This window comes from Hyla sarda, unplaced genomic scaffold (assembly GCF_029499605.1).
Source record: "Hyla sarda isolate aHylSar1 unplaced genomic scaffold, aHylSar1.hap1 scaffold_270, whole genome shotgun sequence".
Lineage (NCBI taxonomy): Eukaryota > Metazoa > Chordata > Amphibia > Anura > Hylidae > Hyla > Hyla sarda.
Window position 1 is genome coordinate 338,900 of NW_026609396.1, and position 15,556 is coordinate 354,455.

A 15,556-nucleotide genomic window follows, 5' to 3' on the forward strand; every position below is an offset into this window, starting at 1 on the left:
GCAGCAAGGCCCACAGGGCTGGCTAGCTGGCTAGCCAGCAAGCAGGTAGCAATGAAAGTAGGAATCTTTCTTTTTAACCCTGTAAGGGGGTGGTGCACTGTACCCGAAGATACTGCCATATCGGGTCAATGCATAGGGCGACGGAAGCAAGCTTCGAAATCGGCCCCCGTTCTCAAAAATCCATTTAATATATGGTCCCCAGATAGGGGACGTATCAGATATTAAACTGATAAGAACAGATACTACACTTGATCTTAGCCAAAAGGCCGAGAAGCGATAACCGTGAAAGGGGCGGGCCCAACAAGGTCCCCTTCATGGGCACTATCACTGCTTGCTGTCAGGGAGGCTGCCAGACAATTTTCCATGCACACTCTGGGCTGGGGGGCAGTCAACCACCAGTACACACAGCAGAACCTAAACCCATACCATTATTGCTAAGCAGCAAGACAGGGGCCCATTGCACTCCCACGGGGCCTTTTTAAATGCAATCCATAACCCGGATTTGCCAGGAACCCTTCTTGCATGTGACACTGGGCTTAGGATCTGCATAGGAAACACACACACAAGCACACACCTACCTTTGTTGCCTGCAGATGCCTCCTTGGCTGTCCCCAAACGGTATCAAACCAACACCCACGGGAAGCTGTAAGCATAGAGGACATGCCTGCACCCCATTGGACTTACCTGTGTGGGTTAAATCCGGGTTATTTGACAACCTATGGCGGTGATGGTTCTGCTCAGGCAGAGCAGTGCTGATGCTCCTCATAAAGCTGTCGCTGCTGTGAAGGTTCTAGGTGACATCACAAATCCCTATGGTTACATACACAACAAAGCTGGGTTGTTGTTGTTTACACTCTGCAAGGCCTGTGGAAGTGAGTGACATCATAGCACTGTAGTTCTGAGGGTTCAAGATGGATGCAACAATCTCCTGTTGCTTCTATGAAGGCCGTAATAGACGACATCACCAAACAGCTCCATAGTCACATACACAGCAAAGGAGAGATGTTGTTTACACCTAGTGATGTCAGTGGTATTGAGTGACATCACAGCACAGTGCTAAGGCTCCTGGGCCTGGACACAGCAGCGGCTGCAATATCTCAACGGAGAATACGTTTATATCTATGTGTGTGTGTGCGCATATATATATATATATATATATATATATATATATATATATATATTTCTCCGCCGAAATCACTTTTAAACCCATTTCCACCTTTTTTTCCCTTCTCTTCCTCTTACTTTTTTTTCACGTTTTTTTACGTTTTTCTCCTTTTCGCCTCTTTTCTGGGCGTATTATTCTTCTTTTTCTTCTTTTTTTTCGTCTAATGCATACCCCATCAGTGCAGCAATGCTTATTCAATACCGCCAGCAGATGGAGACACTGGGGGATAATTTTCTAAGGATTTATACTGATTTTTCCTGTCTGAATTTGTCGCACAGAAAGTTGCAGGCCAAATATGTGTGACATTTCTGCGACTTTAGCTTCTAGAGCATTTTTACAACATTATACATAGGTGCTGAATACATAAAAAGCGACTGTTCAGCGACAGACAAGTCGCATCGGCTGAAAGTAGGCCAGAATGTCAGTCCATGTTGGAGCAGGTTTAGATACAGTCTAAAGCATAGATCTCAAAGTCTGTGCACAGAATTTAGCAAGGGCCTCGCACCTTCTGATGCATCAGGTAGGTGCACAATAGCATAGCCTAACCCTCTGTACTTTGGTCTATATTGATGCGGGACATAGACAGCCAGCTGATGACCAATCCATTAGTGCAATGGATGGCTGGAAGCATTTGTCTTTGCCTTTGCAATACCACAGAAGCAATGCATGGTCAATGTACAGCAATGACACACCTGTGTGAACAGCCAGGAGACCCCCCCCCCCCCCCCCCCCATGTTATGTTACATAGTTACATAGTTAGTACGGTCGAAAAAAGACATATGTCCATCAAGTTCAACCAGGGAATTAAGGGGTAGGGGTGTGGCGCGATATTGGGGAAGGGATGAGATTTTATATTTCTTCATAAGCATTAATCTTATTTTGTCAATTAGGAACATTCAGCACCCACCCGCTATCAAGGCAGCTGCCTATCATGTCATGCCCTACCTGCACAGGTGTGCTGGCTACTCAAATGATCCAATTAAGGAGGCCATTTAGTCAGCAGCAGCAGAAGTCCTGTGCCTGGACGCTCCAACAGGGGCCAGACACAAGCAGAAGCAGAAGCAGCAGAAGCAGCAGCAGCACCACCTTTTGTTTTTTGGCTGCAGCAGCAGCAAGGCCCACAGGGCTGGCTAGCTGGCTAGCCAGCAAGCAGGTAGCAATGAAAGTAGGAATCTTTCTTTTTAACCCTGTAAGGGGGTGGTGCACTGTACCCGAAGATACTGCCATATCGGGTCAATGCATAGGGTGACGGAAGCAAGCTTCGAAATCGGCCCCCGTTCTCAAAAATCCATTTAATATATGGTCCCCAGATAGGGGACGTATCAGATATTAAACTGATAAGAACAGATACTACACTTGATCTTAGCCAAAAGGCCGAGAAGCGATAACCGTGAAAGGGGCGGGCCCAACAAGGTCCCCTTCATGGGCACTATCACTGCTTGCTGTCAGGGAGGCTGCCAGACAATTTTCCATGCACACTCTGGGCTGGGGGGCAGTCAACCACCAGTACACACAGCAGAACCTAAACCCATACCATTATTGCTAAGCAGCAAGACAGGGGCCCATTGCACTCCCACGGGGCCTTTTTAAATGCAATCCATAACCCGGATTTGCCAGGAACCCTTCTTACTCCTCCTACTTGCATGTGACACTGGGCTTAGGATCTGCATAGGAAACACACACACAAGCACACACCTACCTTTGTTGCCTGCAGATGCCTCCTTGGCTGTCCCCAAACGGTATCAAACCAACACCCACGGGAAGCTGTAAGCATAGAGGACATGCCTGCACCCCATTGGACTTACCTGTGTGGGTTAAATCCGGGTTATTTGACAACCTATGGCGGTGATGGTTCTGCTCAGGCAGAGCAGTGCTGATGCTCCTCATAAAGCTGTCGCTGCTGTGAAGGTTCTAGGTGACATCACAAATCCCTATGGTTACATACACAACAAAGCTGGGTTGTTGTTGTTTACACTCTGCAAGGCCTGTGGAAGTGAGTGACATCATAGCACTGTAGTTCTGAGGGTTCAAGATGGATGCAACAATCTCCTGTTGCTTCTATGAAGGCCGTAATAGACGACATCACCAAACAGCTCCATAGTCACATACACAGCAAAGGAGAGATGTTGTTTACACCTAGTGATGTCAGTGGTATTGAGTGACATCACAGCACAGTGCTAAGGCTCCTGGGCCTGGACACAGCAGCGGCTGCAATATCTCAACGGAGAATACGTTTATATCTATGTGTGTGTGTGCGCATATATATATATATATATATATATATATATATATATATATATATATTTCTCCGCCGAAATCACTTTTAAACCCATTTCCACCTTTTTTTCCCTTCTCTTCCTCTTACTTTTTTTTCACGTTTTTTTACGTTTTTCTCCTTTTCGCCTCTTTTCTGGGCGTATTATTCTTCTTTTTCTTCTTTTTTTTCGTCTAATGCATACCCCATCAGTGCAGCAATGCTTATTCAATACCGCCAGCAGATGGAGACACTGGGGGATAATTTTCTAAGGATTTATACTGATTTTTCCTGTCTGAATTTGTCGCACAGAAAGTTGCAGGCCAAATATGTGTGACATTTCTGCGACTTTAGCTTCTAGAGCATTTTTACAACATTATACATAGGTGCTGAATACATAAAAAGCGACTGTTCAGCGACAGACAAGTCGCATCGGCTGAAAGTAGGCCAGAATGTCAGTCCATGTTGGAGCAGGTTTAGATACAGTCTAAAGCATAGATCTCAAAGTCTGTGCACAGAATTTAGCAAGGGCCTCGCACCTTCTGATGCATCAGGTAGGTGCACAATAGCATAGCCTAACCCTCTGTACTTTGGTCTATATTGATGCGGGACATAGACAGCCAGCTGATGACCAATCCATTAGTGCAATGGATGGCTGGAAGCATTTGTCTTTGCCTTTGCAATACCACAGAAGCAATGCATGGTCAATGTACAGCAATGACACACCTGTGTGAACAGCCAGGAGACCCCCCCCCCCCCCCCCATGTTATGTTACATAGTTACATAGTTAGTACGGTCGAAAAAAGACATATGTCCATCAAGTTCAACCAGGGAATTAAGGGGTAGGGGTGTGGCGCGATATTGGGAAGGGATGAGATTTTATATTTCTTCATAAGCATTAATCTTATTTTGTCAATTAGGAACATTCAGCACCCACCCGCTATCAAGGCAGCTGCCTATCATGTCATGCCCTACCTGCACAGGTGTGCTGGCTACTCAAATGATCCAATTAAGGAGGCCATTTAGTCAGCAGCAGCAGAAGTCCTGTGCCTGGACGCTCCAACAGGGGCCAGACACAAGCAGAAGCAGAAGCAGCAGAAGCAGCAGCAGCACCACCTTTTGTTTTTTGGCTGCAGCAGCAGCAAGGCCCACAGGGCTGGCTAGCTGGCTAGCCAGCAAGCAGGTAGCAATGAAAGTAGGAATCTTTCTTTTTAACCCTGTAAGGGGGTGGTGCACTGTACCCGAAGATACTGCCATATCGGGTCAATGCATAGGGCGACGGAAGCAAGCTTCGAAATCGGCCCCCGTTCTCAAAAATCCATTTAATATATGGTCCCCAGATAGGGGACGTATCAGATATTAAACTGATAAGAACAGATACTACACTTGATCTTAGCCAAAAGGCCGAGAAGCGATAACCGTGAAAGGGGCGGGCCCAACAAGGTCCCCTTCATGGGCACTATCACTGCTTGCTGTCAGGGAGGCTGCCAGACAATTTTCCATGCACACTCTGGGCTGGGGGGCAGTCAACCACCAGTACACACAACAGAACCTAAACCCATACCATTATTGCTAAGCAGCAAGACAGGGGCCCATTGCACTCCCACGGGGCCTTTTTAAATGCAATCCATAACCCGGATTTGCCAGGAACCCTTCTTACTCCTCCTACTTGCATGTGACACTGGGCTTAGGATCTGCATAGGAAACACACACACAAGCACACACCTACCTTTGTTGCCTGCAGATGCCTCCTTGGCTGTCCCCAAACGGTATCAAACCAACACCCACGGGAAGCTGTAAGCATAGAGGACATGCCTGCACCCCATTGGACTTACCTGTGTGGGTTAAATCCGGGTTATTTGACAACCTATGGCGGTGATGGTTCTGCTCAGGCAGAGCAGTGCTGATGCTCCTCATAAAGCTGTCGCTGCTGTGAAGGTTCTAGGTGACATCACAAATCCCTATGGTTACATACACAACAAAGCTGGGTTGTTGTTGTTTACACTCTGCAAGGCCTGTGGAAGTGAGTGACATCATAGCACTGTAGTTCTGAGGGTTCAAGATGGATGCAACAATCTCCTGTTGCTTCTATGAAGGCCGTAATAGACGACATCACCAAACAGCTCCATAGTCACATACACAGCAAAGGAGAGATGTTGTTTACACCTAGTGATGTCAGTGGTATTGAGTGACATCACAGCACAGTGCTAAGGCTCCTGGGCCTGGACACAGCAGCGGCTGCAATATCTCAACGGAGAATACGTTTATATCTATGTGTGTGTGTGCGCATATATATATATATATATATATATATATATATTTCTCCGCCGAAATCACTTTTAAACCCATTTCCACCTTTTTTTCCCTTCTCTTCCTCTTACTTTTTTTTCACGTTTTTTTACGTTTTTCTCCTTTTCGCCTCTTTTCTGGGCGTATTATTCTTCTTTTTCTTCTTTTTTTTCGTCTAATGCATACCCCATCAGTGCAGCAATGCTTATTCAATACCGCCAGCAGATGGAGACACTGGGGGATAATTTTCTAAGGATTTATACTGATTTTTCCTGTCTGAATTTGTCGCACAGAAAGTTGCAGGCCAAATATGTGTGACATTTCTGCGACTTTAGCTTCTAGAGCATTTTTACAACATTATACATAGGTGCTGAATACATAAAAAGCGACTGTTCAGCGACAGACAAGTCGCATCGGCTGAAAGTAGGCCAGAATGTCAGTCCATGTTGGAGCAGGTTTAGATACAGTCTAAAGCATAGATCTCAAAGTCTGTGCACAGAATTTAGCAAGGGCCTCGCACCTTCTGATGCATCAGGTAGGTGCACAATAGCATAGCCTAACCCTCTGTACTTTGGTCTATATTGATGCGGGACATAGACAGCCAGCTGATGACCAATCCATTAGTGCAATGGATGGCTGGAAGCATTTGTCTTTGCCTTTGCAATACCACAGAAGCAATGCATGGTCAATGTACAGCAATGACACACCTGTGTGAACAGCCAGGAGACCCCCCCCCCCCCCCCCATGTTATGTTACATAGTTACATAGTTAGTACGGTCGAAAAAAGACATATGTCCATCAAGTTCAACCAGGGAATTAAGGGGTAGGGGTGTGGCGCGATATTGGGGAAGGGATGAGATTTTATATTTCTTCATAAGCATTAATCTTATTTTGTCAATTAGGAACATTCAGCACCCACCCGCTATCAAGGCAGCTGCCTATCATGTCATGCCCTACCTGCACAGGTGTGCTGGCTACTCAAATGATCCAATTAAGGAGGCCATTTAGTCAGCAGCAGCAGAAGTCCTGTGCCTGGACGCTCCAACAGCGGCCAGACACAAGCAGAAGCAGAAGCAGCAGAAGCAGCAGCAGCACCACCTTTTGTTTTTTGGCTGCAGCAGCAGCAAGGCCCACAGGGCTGGCTAGCTGGCTAGCCAGCAAGCAGGTAGCAATGAAAGTAGGAATCTTTCTTTTTAACCCTGTAAGGGGGTGGTGCACTGTACCGAAGATACTGCCATATCGGGTCAATGCATAGGGCGACGGAAGCAAGCTTCGAAATCGGCCCCCGTTCTCAAAAATCCATTTAATATATGGTCCCCAGATAGGGGACGTATCAGATATTAAACTGATAAGAACAGATACTACACTTGATCTTAGCCAAAAGGCCGAGAAGCGATAACCGTGAAAGGGGCGGGCCCAACAAGGTCCCCTTCATGGGCACTATCACTGCTTGCTGTCAGGGAGGCTGCCAGACAATTTTCCATGCACACTCTGGGCTGGGGGGCAGTCAACCACCAGTACACACAGCAGAACCTAAACCCATACCATTATTGCTAAGCAGCAAGACAGGGGCCCATTGCACTCCCACGGGGCCTTTTTAAATGCAATCCATAACCCGGATTTGCCAGGAACCCTTCTTACTCCTCCTACTTGCATGTGACACTGGGCTTAGGATCTGCATAGGAAACACACACACAAGCACACACCTACCTTTGTTGCCTGCAGATGCCTCCTTGGCTGTCCCCAAACGGTATCAAACCAACACCCACGGGAAGCTGTAAGCATAGAGGACATGCCTGCACCCCATTGGACTTACCTGTGTGGGTTAAATCCGGGTTATTTGACAACCTATGGCGGTGATGGTTCTGCTCAGGCAGAGCAGTGCTGATGCTCCTCATAAAGCTGTCGCTGCTGTGAAGGTTCTAGGTGACATCACAAATCCCTATGGTTACATACACAACAAAGCTGGGTTGTTGTTGTTTACACTCTGCAAGGCCTGTGGAAGTGAGTGACATCATAGCACTGTAGTTCTGAGGGTTCAAGATGGATGCAACAATCTCCTGTTGCTTCTATGAAGGCCGTAATAGACGACATCACCAAACAGCTCCATAGTCACATACACAGCAAAGGAGAGATGTTGTTTACACCTAGTGATGTCAGTGGTATTGAGTGACATCACAGCACAGTGCTAAGGCTCCTGGGCCTGGACACAGCAGCAGCGGCTGCAATATCTCAACGGAGAATACGTTTATATCTATGTGTGTGTGTGCGCATATATATATATATATATATTATATATATATATATATATATATATATTTCTCCGCCGAAATCACTTTTAAACCCATTTCCACCTTTTTTTCCCTTCTCTTCCTCTTACTTTTTTTCACGTTTTTTTACGTTTTTCTCCTTTTCGCCTCTTTTCTGGGCGTATTATTCTTCTTTTTCTTCTTTTTTTTCGTCTAATGCATACCCCATCAGTGCAGCAATGCTTATTCAATACCGCCAGCAGATGGAGACACTGGGGGATAATTTTCTAAGGATTTATACTGATTTTTCCTGTCTGAATTTGTCGCACAGAAAGTTGCAGGCCAAATATGTGTGACATTTCTGCGACTTTAGCTTCTAGAGCATTTTTACAACATTATACATAGGTGCTGAATACATAAAAAAGCGACTGTTCAGCGACAGACAAGTCGCATCGGCTGAAAGTAGGCCAGAATATCAGTCCATGTTGGAGCAGGTTTAGATACAGTCTAAAGCATAGATCTCAAAGTCTGTGCACAGAATTTAGCAAGGGCCTCGCACCTTCTGATGCATCAGGTAGGTGCACAATAGCATAGCCTAACCCTCTGTACTTTGGGTCTATATTGATGCGGGACATAGACAGCCAGCTGATGACCAATCCATTAGTGCAATGGATGGCTGGAAGCATTTGTCTTTGCCTTTGCAATACCACAGAAGCAATGCATGGTCAATGTACAGCAATGACACACCTGTGTGAACAGCCAGGAGACCCCCCCCCCCCCCCCCCCATGTTATGTTACATAGTTACATAGTTAGTACGGTCGAAAAAAGACATATGTCCATCAAGTTCAACCAGGGAATTAAGGGGTAGGGGTGTGGCGCGATATTGGGGAAGGGATGAGATTTTATATTTTCTTCATAAAGCATTAATCTTATTTTGTCAATTAGGAACATTCAGCACCCACCCGCTATCAAGGCAGCTGCCTATCATGTCATGCCCTACCTGCACAGGTGTGCTGGCTACTCAAATGATCCAATTAAGGAGGCCATTTAGTCAGCAGCAGCAGAAGTCCTGTGCCTGGACGCTCCAACAGGGGCCAGACACAAGCAGAAGCAGAAGCAGCAGAAGCAGCAGCAGCACCACCTTTTGTTTTTGGCTGCAGCAGCAGCAAGGCCCACAGGGCTGGCTAGCTGGCTAGCCAGCAAGCAGGTAGCAATGAAAGTAGGAATCTTTCTTTTTAACCCTGTAAGGGGGTGGTGCACTGTACCCGAAGATACTGCCATATCGGGTCAATGCATAGGGCGACGGAAGCAAGCTTCGAAATCGGCCCCCGTTCTCAAAAATCCATTTAATATATGGTCCCCAGATAGGGGACGTATCAGATATTAAACTGATAAGAACAGATACTACACTTGATCTTAGCCAAAAGGCCGAGAAGCGATAACCGTGAAAGGGGCGGGCCCAACAAGGTCCCCTTCATGGGCACTATCACTGCTTGCTGTTCAGGGAGGCTGCCAGACAATTTTCCATGCACACTCTGGGCTGGGGGCAGTCAACCACCAGTACACACAGCAGAACCTAAACCCATACCATTATTGCTAAGCAGCAAGGACAGGGGCCCATTGCACTCCCACGGGGCCTTTTTAAATGCAATCCATAACCCGGATTTGCCAGGAACCCTTCTTACTCCTCCTACTTGCATGTGACACTGGGCTTAGGATCTGCATAGGAAACACACACACAAGCACACACCTACCTTTGTTGCCTGCAGATGCCTCCTTGGCTGTCCCAAACGGTATCAAACCAACACCCACGGGAAGCTGTAAGCATAGAGGACATGCCTGCACCCCATTGGACTTACCTGTGTGGGTTTAAATCCGGGTTATTTGACAACCTATGGCGGTGATGGTTCTGCTCAGGCAGAGCAGTGCTGATGCTCCTCATAAAGCTGTCGCTGCTGTGAAGGTTCTAGGTGACATCACAAATCCCTATGGTTACATACACAACAAAGCTGGGTTGTTGTTGTTTACACTCTGCAAGGCCTGTGGAAGTGAGTGACATAATAGCACTGTAGTTCTGAGGGTTCAAGATGGATGCAACAATCTCCTGTTGCTTCTATGAAGGCCGTAATAGACGACATCACCAAACAGCTCCATAGTCACATACACAGCAAAGGAGAGATGTTGTTTACACCTAGTGATGTCAGTGGTATTGAGTGACATCACAGCACAGTGCTAAGGCTCCTGGGCCTGGACACAGCAGCGGCTGCAATATCTCAACGGAGAATACGTTTATATCTATGTGTGTGTGTGCGCATATATATATATATATATATATATATATATATATATATATATATATTTCTCCGCCGAAATCACTTTTAAACCCATTTCCACCTTTTTTTCCCTTCTCTTCCTCTTACTTTTTTTTCACGTTTTTTTTACGTTTTTCTCCTTTTCGCCTCTTTTCTGGGCGTATTATTCTTCTTTTTCTTCTTTTTTTTCGTCTAATGCATACCCCATCAGTGCAGCAATGCTTATTCAATACCGCCAGCAGATGGAGACACTGGGGGATAATTTTCTAAGGATTTATACTGATTTTTCCTGTCTGAATTTGTTCGCACAGAAAGTTGCAGGGCCAAATATGTGTGACATTTCTGCGACTTTAGCTTCTAGAGCATTTTTACAACATTATACATAGGTGCTGAATACATAAAAAGCGACTGTTCAGCGACAGACAAGTCGCATCGGCTGAAAGTAGGCCAGAATGTCAGTCCATGTTGGAGCAGGTTTAGATACAGTCTAAAGCATAGATCTCAAAGTCTGTGCACAGAATTTAGCAAGGGCCTCGCACCTTCTGATGCATCAGGTAGGTGCACAATAGCATAGCCTAACCTCTCGTACTTTGGTCTATATTGATGCGGGACATAGACAGCCAGCTGATGACCCAATCCTTTAGTGCAATGGATGGCTGGAAGCATTTGTCTTTGCCTTTGCAATACCACAGAAGCAATGCATGGTCAATGTACAGCAATGACACACCTGTGTGAACAGCCAGGAGACCCCCCCCCCCCCCATGTTATGTTACATAGTTACATAGTTAGTACGGTCGAAAAAAGACATATGTCCATCAAGTTCAACCAGGGAATTAAGGGGGTAGGGGTGTGGCGCGATATTGGGGAAGGGATGAGATTTTATATTTCTTCATAAGCATTAATCTTATTTTGTCAATTAGGAACATTCAGCACCCACCCGCTATCAAGGCAGCTGCCTATCATGTCATGCCCTACCTGCACAGGTGTGCTGGCTACTCAAATGATCCAATTAAGGAGGCCATTTAGTCAGCAGCAGCAGAAGTCCTGTGCCTGGACGCTCCAACAGGGGCCAGACACAAGCAGAAGCAGAAGCAGCAGAAGCAGCAGCAGCACCACCTTTTGTTTTTTGGCTGCAGCAGCAGCAAGGCCCACAGGGCTGGCTAGCTGGCTAGCCAGCAAGCAGGTAGCAATGAAAGTAGGAATCTTCTTTTTAACCCTGTAAGGGGGTGGTGCACTGTACCCGAAGATACTGCCATATCGGGTCAATGCATAGGGCGACGGAAGCAAGCTTCGAAATCGGCCCCCGTTCTCAAAAATCCATTTAATATATGGTCCCCAGATAGGGGACGTATCAGATATTAAACTGATAAGAACAGATACTACACTTGATCTTAGCCAAAAGGCCGAGAAGCGATAACCGTGAAAGGGGCGGGCCCAACAAGGTCCCCTTCATGGGCACTATCACTGCTTGCTGTCAGGGAGGCTGCCAGACAATTTTCCATGCACACTCTGGGCTGGGGGGCAGTCAACCAACAGTACACACAGCAGAACCTAAACCCATACCATTATTGCTAAGCAGCAAGACAGGGGCCCATTGCACTCCCACGGGGCCTTTTTAAATGCAATCCATAACCCGGATTTGCCAGGAACCCTTCTTACTCCTCCTACTTGCATGTGACACTGGGCTTAGGATCTGCATAGGAAACACACACACAAGCACACACCTACCTTTGTTGCCTGCAGATGCCTCCTTGGCTGTCCCCAAACGGTATCAAACCAACACCCACGGGAAGCTGTAAGCATAGAGGACATGCCTGCACCCCATTGGACTTACCTGTGTGGGTTAAATCCGGGGTTATTTGACAACCTATGGCGGTGATGGTTCTGCTCAGGCAGAGCAGTGCTGATGCTCCTCATAAAGCTGTCGCTGCTGTGAAGGTTCTAGGTGACATCACAAATCCCTATGGTTACATACACAACAAAGCTGGGTTGTTGTTGTTTACACTCTGCAAGGCCTGTGGAAGTGAGTGACATCATAGCACTGTAGTTCTGAGGGTTCAAGATGGATGCAACAATCTCCTGTTGCTTCTATGAAGGCCGTAATAGACGACATCACCAAACAGCTCCATAGTCACATACACAGCAAAGGAGAGATGTTGTTTACACCTAGTGATGTCAGTGGTATTGAGTGACATCACAGCACAGTGCTAAGGCTCCTGGGCCTGGACACAGCAGCGGCTGCAATATCTCAACGGAGAATACGTTTATATCTATGTGTGTGTGTGCGCATATATATATATATATATATATATATATATATATATATATATATATATATATATTTCTCCGCCGAAATCACTTTTAAACCCATTTCCACCTTTTTTTCCCTTCTCTTCCTCTTACTTTTTTTTCACGTTTTTTTACGTTTTTCTCCTTTTCGCCTCTTTTCTGGGCGTATTATTCTTCTTTTTCTTCTTTTTTTTCGTCTAATGCATACCCCATCAGTGCAGCAATGCTTATTCAATACCGCCAGCAGATGGAGACACTGGGGGGATAATTTTCTAAGGATTTATACTGATTTTTTCCTGTCTGAATTTGTCGCACAGAAAGTTGCAGGCCAAATATGTGTGACATTTCCTGCGACTTTAGCTTCTAGAGCATTTTTACAACATTATACATAGGTGCTGAATACATAAAAAGCGACTGTTCAGCGACAGACAAGTCGCATCGGCTGAAAGTAGGCCAGAATGTCAGTCCATGTTGGAGCAGGTTTAGATACAGTCTAAAGCATAGATCTCAAAGTCTGTGCACAGAATTTAGCAAGGGCCTCGCACCTTCTGATGCATCAGGTAGGTGCACAATAGCATAGCCTAACCCTCTGTACTTTGGTCTATATTGATGCGGGACATAGACAGCCAGCTGATGACCAATCCATTAGTGCAATGGATGGCTGGAAGCATTTGTCTTTGCCTTTGCAATACCACAGAAGCAATGCATGGTCAATGTACAGCAATGACACACCTGTGTGAACAGCCAGGAGACCCCCCCCCCCCCCCCCCCATGTTATGTTACATAGTTACATAGTTAGTACGGTCGAAAAAAGACATATGTCCATCAAGTTCAACCAGGGAATTAAGGGGTAGGGGTGTGGCGCGATATTGGGGAAGGGATGAGATTTTATATTTCTTCATAAGCATTAATCTTATTTTGTCAATTAGGAACATCAGCACCACACCCGCTATCAAGGCAGCTGCCTATCATGTCATGCCCTACTCCTACCTGCACAGGTGTGCTGGCTACTCAAATGATCCAATTAAGGAGGCCATTTAGTCAAGCAGCAGCAGAAAGTCCTGTGCCTGGACGCTCCAACAGGGGCCAGACACAAGAAGCAGAAGAGCAGAAGCAGCAGAAGCAGCAGCAGCACCACCTTTTGTTTTTTGGCTGCAGCAGCAGCAAGGCCCACAGGGATGGCTAGCTGGCTAGCCAGCAAGCAGGTAGCAATGAAAGTAGGAATCTTTCTTTTTAACCCTGTAAGGGGGTGGTGCACTGTACCCGAAGATACTGCCATATCGGGTCAATGCATAGGGCGACGGAAGCAAGCTTCGAAATCGGCCCCCAGTTCTCAAAAATCCATTTAATATATGGTCCCCAGATAGGGGGACGTATCAGATATTAAACTGATAAGAACAGATACTACACTTGATCTTAGCCAAAAGGCCGAGAAGCGATAACCGTGAAAGGGGCGGGCCCCAACAAGGTCCCCTTCATGGGCACTATCACTGCTTGCTGTCAGGGAGGCTGCCAGACAATTTTCCATGCACACTCTGGGCTGGGGGGCAGTCAACCACCAGTACACACAGCAGAACCTAAACCCATACCATTATTGCTAAGCAGCAAGACAGGGGCCCATTGCACTCCCACGGGGGCCTTTTTAAATGCAATCCATAACCCGGATTTGCCAGGAACCCTTCTTACTCCTCCTACTTGCATGTGACACTGGGCTTAGGATCTGCATAGGAAACACACACACAAGCACACACCTACCTTTGTTGCCTGCAGATGCCCTCCTTGGCTGTCCCCAAACGGTATCAAACCAACACCCACGGGAAGCTGTAAGCATAGAGGACATGCCTGCACCCCATTGGACTTTACCTGTGTGGGTTAAATCCGGGTTATTTGACAACCTATGGCGGTGATGGTTCTGCTCAGGCAGAGCAGTGCTGATGCTCCTCATAAAGCTGTCGCTGCTGTGAAGGTTCTAGGTGACATCACAAATCCCTATGGTTACATACACAACAAAGCTGGGTTGTTGTTGTTTACACTCTGCAAGGCCTGTGGAAGTGAGTGACATCATAGCACTGTAGTTCTGAGGGTTCAAGATGGATGCAACAATCTCCTGTTGCTTCTATGAAGGCCGTAATAGACGACATCACCAAACAGCTCCATAGTCACATACACAGCAAAGGAGAGATGTTGTTTACACCTAGTGATGTCAGTGGTATTGAGTGACATCACAGCACAGTGCTAAGGCTCCTGGGCCTGGACACAGCAGCGGCTGCAATATCTCAATGGAGAATACGTTTATATCTATGTGTGTGTGTGCGCATATATATATATATATATATATATATGATATATATATATATATATATTCTCCGCCGAAATCACTTTTAAACCCATTTCCACCTTTTTTTCCCTTCTCTTCCTCTTACTTTTTTTTCACGTTTTTTTTACGTTTTTCTCCTTTTCGCCTCTTTTCTGGGCGTATTATTCTTCTTTTTCTTCTTTTTTTTCGTCTAATGCATACCCCATCAGTGCAGCAATGCTTATTCAATACCGCCAGCAGATGGAGACACTGGGGGATAATTTTCTAAGGATTTATACTGATTTTTCCTGTCTGAATTTGTCGCACAGAAAGTTGCAGGCCAAATATGTGTGACATTTCTGCGACTTTAGCTTCTAGAGCATTTTTACAACATTATACATAGGTGCTGAATACATAAAAAGCGACTGTTCAGCGACAGACAAGTCGCATCGGCTGAAAGTAGGCCAGAATGTCAGTCCATGTTGGAGCAGGTTTAGATACAGTCTAAAGCATAGATCTCAAAGTCTGTGCACAGAATTTAGCAAGGGCCTCGCACCTTCTGATGCATCAGGTAGGTGCACAATAGCATAGCCTAACCCTCTGTACTTTGGTCTATATTGATGCGGGACATAGACAGCCAGCTGATGACCAATCCATTAGTGCAATGGATGGCTGGAAGCATTTGTCTTTGCCTTTGCAAT

General features: G+C 46.1%; 7 non-coding genes across 7 annotated transcripts; all 7 read right to left on the bottom strand.

Annotated features, from left to right (window-relative positions):
- Window positions 1-87: 87 nt before the first annotated feature.
- LOC130325055 (U2 spliceosomal RNA) lies at window positions 88-278 on the bottom strand. Its single transcript, XR_008869937.1, has one exon. It is a non-coding gene; the product is annotated as a U2 spliceosomal RNA (small nuclear RNA).
- Window positions 279-2,360: 2,082 nt separating this feature from the next.
- On the bottom strand, window positions 2,361-2,551 carry LOC130325078 (U2 spliceosomal RNA). The gene has a single exon (XR_008869958.1). It is a non-coding gene; the product is annotated as a U2 spliceosomal RNA (small nuclear RNA).
- Window positions 2,552-4,644: 2,093 nt separating this feature from the next.
- LOC130325056 (U2 spliceosomal RNA) lies at window positions 4,645-4,835 on the bottom strand. The gene has a single exon (XR_008869938.1). It is a non-coding gene; the product is annotated as a U2 spliceosomal RNA (small nuclear RNA).
- Window positions 4,836-6,915: 2,080 nt separating this feature from the next.
- LOC130325084 (U2 spliceosomal RNA) lies at window positions 6,916-7,105 on the bottom strand. The gene has a single exon (XR_008869964.1). It is a non-coding gene; the product is annotated as a U2 spliceosomal RNA (small nuclear RNA).
- A 2,102-nt stretch (window positions 7,106-9,207) lies between these two features.
- Window positions 9,208-9,398, bottom strand: LOC130325057 (U2 spliceosomal RNA). Its single transcript, XR_008869939.1, has one exon. It is a non-coding gene; the product is annotated as a U2 spliceosomal RNA (small nuclear RNA).
- Window positions 9,399-11,494: 2,096 nt separating this feature from the next.
- LOC130325058 (U2 spliceosomal RNA) lies at window positions 11,495-11,685 on the bottom strand. The gene has a single exon (XR_008869940.1). It is a non-coding gene; the product is annotated as a U2 spliceosomal RNA (small nuclear RNA).
- Window positions 11,686-13,806: 2,121 nt separating this feature from the next.
- Window positions 13,807-13,999, bottom strand: LOC130325086 (U2 spliceosomal RNA). The gene has a single exon (XR_008869965.1). It is a non-coding gene; the product is annotated as a U2 spliceosomal RNA (small nuclear RNA).
- Window positions 14,000-15,556: the final 1,557 nt, after the last annotated feature.